The following is a 13,022-nucleotide window of genomic DNA, read 5'->3' on the forward strand; positions in this document are numbered from 1 at the left end:
TATTACTGGTGACTGTCCATTTTATCCAGGTATTACTGTAGGTACTGTCCATTTTATCCAGGTATTGCTGGTGCTCGTCCTTTTTATACAGGTATACTGTGGTGCTGTCCTTATCCAAGACATTGTGGCAGGATTGGTCTCCTTTATCCAGGTATTACTGTGCTCTCGCCTTTTATCCAGGTATTACGTTACTATTGGGGCGTCATTTCAGATTTTTGTTGAGGGGGAAAGATGGTTTGATGAAAGGAAGTGAGCCTAACTTGGCTGTTTTTATTTTTTATTTTGAGTCATTTTATGAGCTTTGGAAGCCACATGAGCAAGGTATTTCAGCAAAATAGGTGGACAAACAAACATTGTATGTGATAGGGATAGATAGATACAGATAGATAGCTAGATAGATAGATAATAGATAGATAGATAGATAGATAGATAGATATAACTTAATGTGGTGATACATTTGAATTTCGGTAGGAATAATGAAAACTCATGCTGATGTTAATTTCGTCTCTCAGTCATCAGCTTTTGAGTAAGATTAGCAGCGGTGAAAAGACGCCATGTCACAGTTTGAACTCATGTAGGACTAACAGTTTAAAACACCCCAGGTCACCCGATCTGTGGTAGAACAATATCACTCCTTCGCCCCCCCCATCAAGTGATTTGTAGGGGTGTCAGGTAGCCATAAAGAAGTCGTTAATCTAACCAAGGCAAAAACGGGATAAAGGGAGCTACTGTTTTGAACTTTAAGAACTTAGCTTTAAGGCCTCTTTCTGTATGAACCTATTACTGGCTTTGGGAACTGCTTTCAGATTCGACCTATGCCTGTGTTGTGTGCCGCACCCATACCCCAAGACGCTGCGTCGTTGGGGCCAAGACTACGCCTTCAGACGCGTCGCTGCATCTTTTTCTTCACACTGGCTGGACTGCAATCGCCAGAGTATCCCGATCTAATTGCATGAGCTCTGCAACAACAGGTTAAGGTATGTCTATGAATGCAACTCCCTGCCAGTTCTGTTCCTTTTCGTGAATTTCTCTCCATATTTCCAGGATTTCCAACTTTTCATTCTCTTAAATAAAGCCCCCTTTGTCAAAGCAAAACCTACCAACAAAGCAGCCCATGATTCGCCCCCCATGACTTGTTGTAAGCTCCAGTTTAAGTCAATTCAGTGGTCAGAATTAGATTATTCCCACCATAGCGTTAACCAAGGGCTAATTAAATTTAATTGATTAATTCCTCCATGGTGCAGACTTAAAGTTTCATATGAGAGAAACTCCTTGATTTGGAATGTTAACCTGGGTTTCTCATCCAGGAATCCTGTTACTTGGCTCCCATGTGGTCGACCTAGCCTTGCGAATCAATTATACTTAGAAGTACTGCCATTTTCTGATAAGCCAGAGAGTCTGATACGCAGTCCCGGGGCACTACCCAGTTCCCCCATTGTACACAAGCGCCGGATCCTTGCGCCTCATTCAACTAGCATTAACTGCTTCCTATTTCCAAGACTTGCTATTCACGGTCTAATAGTGTTTCACATTTTATTGATTTGCCTGCTGGATCATCAGTTTTCAGATGAATTTCATGACTGCTTCATTTGTAAAAAAATTCATCTCAACGTAACTAGTGACTCATTTCCCATGGCGACCTTCCAATCCCTAACTTAACTGCTGATAATTAAGGTAAGTCACACCTAGTTCTCATCCATTTTATTATATTCTGGGTGCTTTCTGTTGGCCCTCAAAGGCAGTCTATGATTAAAAAACCCTTGCATTCTTCCAACAGAGCCCAGAACTTAGAATATATATATATATATATATATATATATATATATATATATATATATATATATATATATATATATAACACAAACACACACACACACACACACACATATATATATATATATATATATATATATATATATATATATATATATATATATATATATATATATATATATATTATGCCATAGAAAATTAACTGTAATTATTTTTACGGAGTCATTCTCTCTCTCTCTCTCTCTCTCTCTCTCTCTTCAAAAATTCATTTGGCGTATCAACCTAGCAGCGCCAACTCCCAGGGAACTAACGTGAGTTTCCATGGCAATTTAATGACAGCTGATGGCCCGGAATTCTGTCGGCCGAATATGACACGATACACATGTATATATTTTTTAAATCAACTGTCCAGTACATATAGTTTCAACCGTGTGATGTATACGTTTTGCAAACGAGTCAAATCCTGTGTGTGCAAGTGCAATTTCATCCGGGTCGGTCGTTTGGCAGCAGAGAAAGCTTTACGAAAAGTTTGGTTTTCGTTTGATTTTGGTCTGTGCTACTGAACCTCCCAAATCCGGTTGCTATGGAACTGCGTTTTGTCATCATGCAAGTATGTGCAGAGTAGTCTTTAGAGAAGAGTTTATCATATATGAACAAATTTGAACAGACATATGTGTCAAAGGATGGACTTACAATCAAACTCAAACATGCTCAAGTGTAAATAATTCTGAAAATCGTAAACGATTTGTGTATATTTGTACAGAGATAATAGTTCGGTGCAAGAAAAAGCTTTTTGATAAATTAATTTTTCGTTTGATTTCTGTACTAGTGAATCTCCTCAATCTGGTTTGTGTGGTAATGCATTTCATGTACAGAACGGATAATTGCACCAAAAGAATTGAACATAAAATCAAACTCTTCCACGCTAAAGTTTAAATAGTTTTAAGAATCATAAATAAGTTGTACATTAATGTATACAGAAGATGACGAGTCTTGAATTTTGCAAAGAGATGTTCTATGTAGCCTAACAAACATCCGTAGGCTCTCTGAAAGAACCTTCAGTATCCACAATCTCTTTTTCAAAGGACTCACTGACACTGCAAGAAACGATTTTGCAAGTGGTCGTTATCCTTACTTGCCAGAGGACATTGATCTTGATGGATGACGAAAACTTTGAAAAATTTTGGACTGATGATGCCTCCGAGTTGGGGAAAAAAAAGTTTCATAAAGCGCAAGTTCTGATTAATGATGGGGCCATATTGATTATGCATTGGCAAAGTTCTCGTATGCAGCCGATTGCAATATTGGATGATGGACTTCCTTTATCAACAAGGTTGATTACTGTTAGCATTATAATGCTGCCATGTTCTTTCTATGCGACATACTTTGATGAAGGTCAGGTTGATGTTTATGTTAGATGTGGTTATGCATGGACGTTCGTATTTAAATTCCACTTTTTTTTTAGAAAAAAGTTCAATAAAACATCGGTGGAATTTCTTAGGTTCAGCGTTATAAAACGCCTCTATTGGGCGTTATTAGAAATATCCAACTCGATTCTCCACAACTTACTGTTCGTGAATCTATATATATAAAAATGGATGTATATATGTATGAATGTATATATGAGTGAGTGAGTGAGTGTGTGTATGTCCCATCATAACTCTGAAGCGTATTAAGCAATTTTAACCAAACTTGGTATGCATATGACTTACTATCTGGGAAAGAATACGGGGGGTGGGGGTTAAGCCATCACTAGCACCAAAGGGGGTGGGGGTGGGAAGGGCTTCCCTGAAACGGGGCTGGTTCTGTCCTTAGATTTAGTAACTAAATAAACTCTGTGAATTTATCATACCTCATTTACGTATACATATGACTTACTATCTGGAAAAGAATACTGTAAGGGTAAGACATCACTGGCACCAAAAGTTAAGTATATCTTAGTTTAACCAGACCACTGAGCTGATTAACAGCTCTCCTAGGGCTGGCCCAAAGGATTAGACTTATTTTACGTGGCTAAGAACCAATTGGTTACCTAGCAACGGGACCTACAGCTTATTGTGGAATCTGAACCACATTATAGCGAGAAATGAATTTTTATCACCAGAAATAAATTCCTCTTATTCTTCATTGGCCGGTCGGAGATTCGAACTCGCGACCAACAGAGTGGTAGCTGAGAACGGAACCTGCTCTCCCAACGAAGAACATCACTGGCACCAAAGTAGGTGGCGGTGGGAAAGAGGTGACGTAAAAATAACCGAAAACGACTGATGTTAGTGTCTAATCCATGGGTCGCTGAGATGAATGGTGACACTCTTAGTATCCTTTAAGTCCAAGTTCATCCCCGATAGGAAGGCAGGGTGAGAAGGGGTGAAAAATAAAATGCCAAAAAAGCTGGGCAATGTAATTGAAGCAACTATCTTAACAGGAGAGAGAGAGATAGCACAGGGTGTGAGAGAGAGAGAGAGAGAGAGAGAGAGAGAGAGAGAGAGAGAGAGAGTTTATTCGGTTGTCATTCAGAGTTTTCCCGGCCAGTGCCGGGTTGGTAAGCTAGTCTCCTATAAAACGTAAATAATAAAATTTTTCCAAGAAAAATGTTTTTCTTGTATTTTAAACCCTTTATTTTATTGTTAAACATCATACATATTACTTGTGTGCAGGAAAGGTTCTAGAAATTCAATCAATTTCTGCCTCTATTTCTGATTAGAATTGTTATATTCTATCAGTTTCTTTCACCATTTACTGATTATTTCTAGTACCTATATATTAGGAATGTTGCTGGCAGGCTTCTAGAGCTGAAATCTGGAACTATGATGAAAATGAATAGAAAATTCACTCAGGACTATAACCTGCAATGATAGATTGCTCATCTGCAGGAGTAGCACGACTGCAGACATCCCTGGCAGATTCTTACAACTCTGGTAGATTTGTTTAACTCTGAAGTCAGATTATAGACATCTTTTGCAGAGTTTTAGTTTTCTGTAAAAGAAACCTATTGAGATGGCTATTTGTATGTCCGTCTGCACTATTTCTCTCCGCCCTCAGATCTTCAAAACTACTGAGGCTAGAGGGCTGCAAATTGGTATGTTGATCTCCACCCTCCAATCTTTAAACATACCAAATTACAGCTCTCTAGCCTCAGTAGTTTTCTGGTACCGCTATAGGTGCCTACAACACAGGCTACCCCTAGGCCGTGGGTGAAAGTTTCATGGGCCGCGGCTGAGAGTTTCATGGGCCGCGGCTGAGAGTTCCTTGGGCCGTGGCTGAGAGTTTCATACAGCATTATGCACTGTACAGAAATCTCGACTGCGCCGGAGAAACTGTGGCGCATTTTTTACTTGTTATTATTCTGCAAGCAGTTTATAATCAACCCTGGCAGACCTCTATAAGTCTGCTGACAGAATACAGACTCCTCTCACTAAATAGCATAACTCTGTTGATGAATGTCTGAGTATAAAGATGAAACTTCCAGTTCTTAACAATAATAATTGAAAACCAAATGTGTAATTGCCAGTCAAATTGCCACCATTATATTCGACAATACTAATATCTGATTAGTACATTGAAAAATGAGAGAGCGTCGGACTCCGGTTCAAATACCTAAAATTTACTTGTCCTAGAACCCAATAAAAGGGAACTGATTCGATAAAACTGCTTTTGAATATTTATGGTAGAGAACTTAAATTGCCACAGCACTCACTAAGTGGCAATTGGATGTAATATATGCTTGTGATAAATGCATTTGCCGTGCCAGCCATCCGGTGGAAAGCTATTTTCATTAAAACATAGAACAATGAATTGCATAAGTGTAAAGAACACTAGAAAAAAGAAATAGGCGTGTAAGTCGTTCATTTTGTCATGGAGTAAGTTATAATTGACAGGTGATCTAAGTAATTCTTCTTGACTGTTCTTTTTTTTTAATGGAATTCCTTAAAATTTTGTTTCTTGATACCATTAAAAATGGAACGTACAGGTGTACTTGTAGCTTTACTTAATGAATTGCTTTTTACTCTATTTATATTTTTAAGCAAGACTGAAAAGAGAAAGCAAGATCTGTAATAAAGTACAGAGTAACAAATGGGGCAACTTCGTCCAAACCCAGCAGCAGTAATTGGCTCTATAAATCTATGGTTCTGTCATCCAGGATGGCGATGTGGCACTGCTATGACCCCAAACACGCACACACTTGAGCGTCCTCATGTACACAAACACGCACATACACACGCACACACACACACACCCTGACGCATTGTGATGCTTTTAAAGTGGTGTTGTCATAAGGGACAATTGTGACTAACTGTAAAAAGACACCTGGAAATACAGTTATAAACATGTATGGATACATAAAACCATTGATTTATTTTGACTATTGCCTCATCCCTGAATGCTGTCAAATGTGGTAGGAAATCAGTGACCAAGAAAAATATAGGTACAGTTGAGCAAAAATGTTTTGGAGCAATATCGACCATAATCAAACGCTGAGCATGTAATAGCAAAGATACAAGACACTGAATGGTTTTATTTTCATGTGTAGTGTCAAATGGAAGGTCTTTCAGCACCATTTGCCTTGCAGGATAATATCATCCATATGGTCCAGCTTCCATGGCCTGCTTGATAAGCTCATGTTGTTGCTCTAGCTGCTAATGGTGAATGCTAGAATCTTCACTCTTGAAAACCAGTGTGGTCACGCTCCATTTCATGTTATCATCATATCTCTCATATCACCATTCCATCAAAGCTGCCTCATCTGTGTCTTATTGAGCAGGTTTCTCCGACAGACTTGAAGAAGGAGCAGTCGTCTTGCCTGTATAAATTTCATTATCACTTTTAGTTTTCTGTAAAAGGAGACTATTGAGATGGCTACTTGTCTGTCTGTCCGCACTTTTTCTTTGCGCTCTCAGATCTTAAAACTACTGAGGCTAAAGGACTGCAAATTGGCATGCTGATCATCCACCCTCCAATCATCAAACATGCCAAATTGCAGCCCTCTAGCCTCAGTAATTTTTATTTTATTTAAGGTTAAAGTTAACCATGATCGTGCGTCAGACACTGCTATGGTGACAACACAGGCCACCAACGGGCCGTTGCAAGTTTCATAGGCCACAGCTGAGAGTTTCATACAGCATTATACGCTGTACAGAAACTCGATTGTGCCGAAGAAACTTTTGCCCATTTTTTACTTGTTCTTTTAGCGCCAGGTTCTGCTTGATTCTTGTTCTGAACTACATTAAATAAAGCGGTCCCGATATTTCTGAATATTAAAAAATTCAGTTATCGCATCTAAAATATTTAGGTTTTGTCTTGATGTTAAAATAAGCTTGCTTGTTTGCTGTTTGAGGCCCCGGGAAGTCATTCTTATTCGCTTTGTTGAGGCTTTCTCGATATTATATTACCGACGATTATTTTTAATATCATTATCATAACCTGCTGAGTAAACTTTCACTGAATGTAAATCTCACATGTGAAAAGGAAAAAGGGAAACAGCAAGAGGAGAAAATCCTATAGGTAAATGAACGATAAACTAATCAGTGAATATATTAATATATCTGCAGGAAGAGGAAAAGGGTGCAGGCAAAAAGAATAAAGTACTGCGTGTAAATTCGCATTACAAATCATGGCATCTTTTCTTTTTTAATTTCTTCATTAAGTCTGTCTCTCTAATCGATATAAGAGGGGAAGTCTTACTAATAAGGCAAATAAGCCCAAGTGCTTGCAAATTACCATAATTGAAAAAGAAAAAGTTGCAATTAAAGCAGAAAACAGCAGTTTCTTGACATTTTAGATATTTCGATACACTTAATTCTACAGAGTACGTAGATTGCCATTCATAAAATGAAAATTGCGATTCAAAGTACGAATGAACTCCGTAGGAATTCATCTGCGTTACAGGCAATTTACCATTTCCTTGGAGACGTAACTATATAATCAGACACCTACTCAAGGCTGTTATTTAATCCCGCGATGTCACTGCTTTTCGAAATACGTGATCACTCGCATTTTGGACGCGACCTAATCTGCTGTCACGGAGATTTTCAGTTCCAATTTTCATTTCCACAACACTGGTAACTTGGCAGGGCTACACACCAGCACACTTCCAGCTGATAATACCCATTCACACGAACACTATAATTCAAGACGCAATGACTTTAAAACTCCTGCCTGCACTAATGACCCAAAGTAATGCGTAACAAGACGTTCGTGTCAGCTCGCTATTCTTTATTCAACGACCTGTCCTACTCAGAACTCCCCCGCAACAGGAACTTTGCTATTACAGAAATCACGTTCAGGTTTCCGCATAAGTCACAGTGAAAATCATATTATACTGTTTTTTACTGCGGATGATCACATGGAGGGAATCATGATTTGTTCACGTAATTATAGCAAAAGGAACTCACGAGTAATGATCAAGCAGCTCCAAAATTCACGGGAATAGATTTCTCTCTCTGTCGAAAAAATCACGAGTCAAGCCGACGAATTATAACGTAATGAGAAAGAACGAAGGGTGTTATACACTTGATTTCAAGATGTCAAGGATAAAAAAAGAGGAAGAGGACGGATTTTATAACTTGAAAGCACACGTCTGTTTTCAGCTCCGTGTTACAAAATCGAAGGACTTCAACTAAATTTTTACAAACGTGATGATCGCAGCTTTAACAAAAAAAAAAGTAAATAAATAAAATATTTGATCACAACCTCATCCGAACGAATCTTAATATATAATACAAGCTTCCCTTGCTAGACTTCGCTGAAAGAAGCAAATTAAATTGAAAATAAAAAAATCTCAACTGAAACCGTCACGGATTATACATGACCCCATTCTGTCAAAACTTTGTTAAAACCCATTGTTAAAATACTGCAGTTAACAACGTTTTATAAATTCCACTTGAAACTTATTTTTTCATAAGCCTGCATTATAAGGAACACTACTGATAATATTTCAGTCAATATTCGTAGAGAAGAAACGACGCCGCAGAGACCTGATGCATTAAGAGATCCTGTACATTTTCTCCTTTACTTAATGCATTGTTGGTCGCCGCAGTAATAAAACTAATGAAAGCCTAGAATTCCCTTAGGTAAACAGGAAGAGATATTTAGAAAGGTTTATCAGTTCTAAACCAAGTTATTAGTAATCGATGAATGCACAAACCTTATAATAGTTATATTCCATGGTACATCAATAACAGTGGTCCTCTTTTGGATAAATTCTGGATGCATATTCTTATACAGCCATGCATTCTGTTTGGCTGTATGTTTGTGAGTGTGCGCGCGCATACATACACACATTTATGTATAACAAAGCCAATCAAAGATTAAAAACACACATGAAGAGGTGTTGGTGAACTTTGCATACATTCTACGATGTCATCTATAATAATAATAATAATAATAATAATAATAATAATAATAATAATAATAATAATAATAAAATATTTTCACCAAAAATTTCTTGTAATCACTTATCATCTTCATCATTCCCCTTGCTTTGCAATGAACAAATATCCATAGAACGTAAATAGTTTACACTTCTCATTTGCACTAATCATGAAATGTGGCAATCACTATTACACTATGAAAGTGAGAGAAGGCAGCAGCTTTTTCTGGTGATTCTCTTTTGATTACTATGTCATTAAGAAAAGAATAAGGTCCTTTGTAGCACCCTTCAGGCAAAGTCTTCTCACTTTCATCCAGTGGAAATAAAAAATCCTGGGTTCAAAAAGTTTTTTTTTTCATTTATTGCCAAGCTGTGGGATTGTCTTCTGTTATAATTGTGCATACTCATTAGTCAGTTATTATTAACACTGTCGCTAATACTTCAGCTGCTGCTATTACAGCAGACCAACCAGGAAAGAAATGAGAAAAGACCAGTTCGACAGTTCTGAAAGCAATAAAATCGCCAAAACGTATAGTTGTTCCATCATCAGAGACAAGGAATAATAACATTTATACCTTCTATAAAAAAAAAATAATAATAATAATAATAATAATAATTATTATTATTATTATTATTATTATTATTATTATTATTATTATTATTATTATTATTATTATTATTATTATTATTATTATTTTAACGTGCCTTTTTTCCCATTTTTTGTATGGGATAAGCACGATGAAGGACTTTGATTTGGCTTTGGGGTAGACCGTAGTCTCGATCGGCTGCTCTGCCTGACATTGCTTAGACCCTGGTAGCGCATGTACAGTACATGTATCATACCAGTCACCAGCTCCCTTTCTCCCAGCAGCGAGGAGACGTTGAGCGTTTAGGTCGACAGTTCGAGACGTGTGAGGTGTCTGTTATGTTTTTAGATGTTGGAGTGGTTATAATAATAATAATAATAATAATAATAATAATAATAATAATAATAACAACTGTTATTATTAACAAACGTTACATTGCTTCCACTGATATAAAGGCTTCACATTTCTTAAGTTGGAAATAGTTGTATCCTTATGAATTTCTTTTATACTTTTCTGCTATACTCTGACTTAATTTTTTATTATTGGAAAGTTCAACACTGTACTTTTAAAATATCGCTCCAATTCACAGGCTATGATAGTGGTCTTTTCATATTTTTGTAGTATTTAAACTGAATCATTAAAAATCTTTAAGATATGGCATCTATTTTTGAGGTTCCTTTCAGATTAAAGACATTAATTTCAGTTTAGAAAACTGCACACTCAGTTCACAGACGGACTTCTAAATCGTCTATTGCCTTTTTGTTATAATTCATTAGCATGATTTTAAAAATATTTATTGTGATAATACCTTAACCTTATACAGCTCCAAATTAAATTTTGCTAAACTCTGTTTCTGCAAAATTTCCACATAATCTTAACAGAAGTTTCCTCCTGCTACCATTCTTGAAGTTTTCCCAGTTTACTAATAGTAATCAAGACACCAAACTAAAAATAGTTGTAAAGATTTGTCAAATACAGCCATTGAAAAGAGGGAACTCACATTTTGACCGATATAAATTGTTTCGGGTATGTATTTTGGAGACAGATCAAAATATATAGTAACAATAAATAGCAAAGAATGAAATTTAAACAGATAATGGCAGGCGTACCGTTTAACAGAAATGAAGATGGAAAAATTTCAACAAAATTTCTGGAACCCGGATAAAATAGGGTCAAGTGGAAAACCGCTTCTGACCACAGTAATACAGGACAGCTGCTTCACTGATGTTCACCTGGACAAGCTTACAATCTAAGCCTGAAAGATATCTTACCCGCCTGAGGAAGGGTGTCTATCCACCAGGTTGCCTTCTTGTCCACCCTGCGAAGCTTAGCATTCACCAGTTAGCACCAATACATCGATAAAGGGGCCTATCCATTCACAGAAAGTTCCGAAACTACCTTATCTAATTACCTAAATTCAGAAGTAAGAGCGCACAACCCCATTTTTTAGGGAACATATCCACTTCTCATAAAGTCTTGGGAAAAAGGTTAAAATGTTTACAATGCCACAGCTTTGTCACTTCATCTCCTCTCTCTAAGAAATGTTTCAGGAATGGTTAATGCATTCTATACAATGAAGAGGTAGCGAGGAATGCTGTTGCTCCTTGTGGTTTTAGATCACTGGTAGCTATTCCAGTGCTTTAATTATAGTTCTCAATATCCACGAATGCAAAATGCATCAGGGAGGTTTTTCGTATTTGGAACCAACATTAAGCATCTTTCAGGGTTTTGGTTACATGGTAACCTTCCTGAAGTTTAAAACTGACTTCACTGAAGAGATTGTTTTAACTATTCTTTGATTACACAAAAACTGTGAAGCAATAGCCACTGGATTCTCTCAATCAACCAAGAGTTATTCTTCGCTCTTGATTATCAGGATTTCTATTACTGAAGACTTACTGACGTATTTTAATTAGACATAAGACCAAAAAAAATTGCTTGCCACATCTAAAGCCACGTGCGGTTGCTTAAAGTATCCTGAATATTTTAGACTGTATTTCTGAATCATCAGCATACATACACATACATACATACATACACATATATATATATATATACATATATACATATATATACATATATATATATATATATGTATATATATATATATATATATATATATATATATATATATATATATATATATATATATATGTATATTTATAAATTATGCTGTTCGACCTCTCTCCTTTGAGTTTGGTAGGAATATAATCAACACCAAAAGAAAAGGAAAAGAAACAAAGACAAGACAGCACCAAGGAAAAGCTTCCTCTGTGAACGCAGGGAGGAGAGATAACTGTTTGTAGTTTGTTGTGTCCAAAAACCAACTGTCTTAGCAGCTTATAGGTTAGCTTAGGGACCTATCCAACAGGGATGGTTTCACCAAGGCCACCTTTAGTTAGGGTGTACTTTAACCTCATTTTCCTCTGAACTATGTATCAGCGAGTTCTTGTTATTTTTCAGACTGCCTGCAAGCTGCGAAAGAATGGTTGTTTACAATAAGCAAAGCCCCCCTCCGTATTTTTGATTCAGGTCAGAGAGAGCCAAGCAGTCACCAAAAGAGCACCAGCATTAGTGCTCCTGCGCCCTTTCCCTTTGTCTTTTTTCTAACTTAGTGGAATCGACAAAAGCGCGTTTGTTCAGACCCCGGGCGTCAGCTGCAAGCAAGCTGCGGGTGGTAAGTCTGAGGATGACAATTATTTGCCGCTCTTCTTTTATCTCTCCCACTGTACTTCTGGTTTAATTTCTTTCTTCTCAGCCACTGACTAAAGAATCCTGATGAAACCATATTCCCTTTATGAAGTCAATTATATAAAGTACAAGTAGTGCTGCCTAGTGAGGTTGCATAAAGTATCCTCCATGGCGTTAACATAGTATTCTCGATTTAAGATACACCCCTTGCAGTAATTAAGGATTAGTAAGAGGACATGCATAAGTAATGTTCAGGTACACCTTGAAACCTGATCATACCATTGTTTGGAGGAGGAATAGTCTTTAATATGCCAGAGAACTGCTTATAAAAGCATTAAGAGAGAGTCTCAGATGTTGCGTCATACTCTAAAGTGGGGGAAATATTATTGGGTCCGAGAGGGGACAAATTGGGGAGCTGTTATTGGCTCATGTAGATTCCCTCACTGTAACAATTCATTTTTGTTGGACTAGGTGGTTGATCAATGAGGCTATTTAATTCATTAGTTCAAGAATAAATCAAAACATTCAATGACCTAGTTCCAATTGTTGACCTAATCTAATTAATTTAATTATCTATCTTTTGGGGGGTAACTGTTAGCCTT

Source organism: Macrobrachium rosenbergii, chromosome 52, assembly GCF_040412425.1.
Source record: "Macrobrachium rosenbergii isolate ZJJX-2024 chromosome 52, ASM4041242v1, whole genome shotgun sequence".
In the NCBI taxonomy this organism is placed as follows: Eukaryota; Metazoa; Arthropoda; class Malacostraca; order Decapoda; family Palaemonidae; genus Macrobrachium; species Macrobrachium rosenbergii.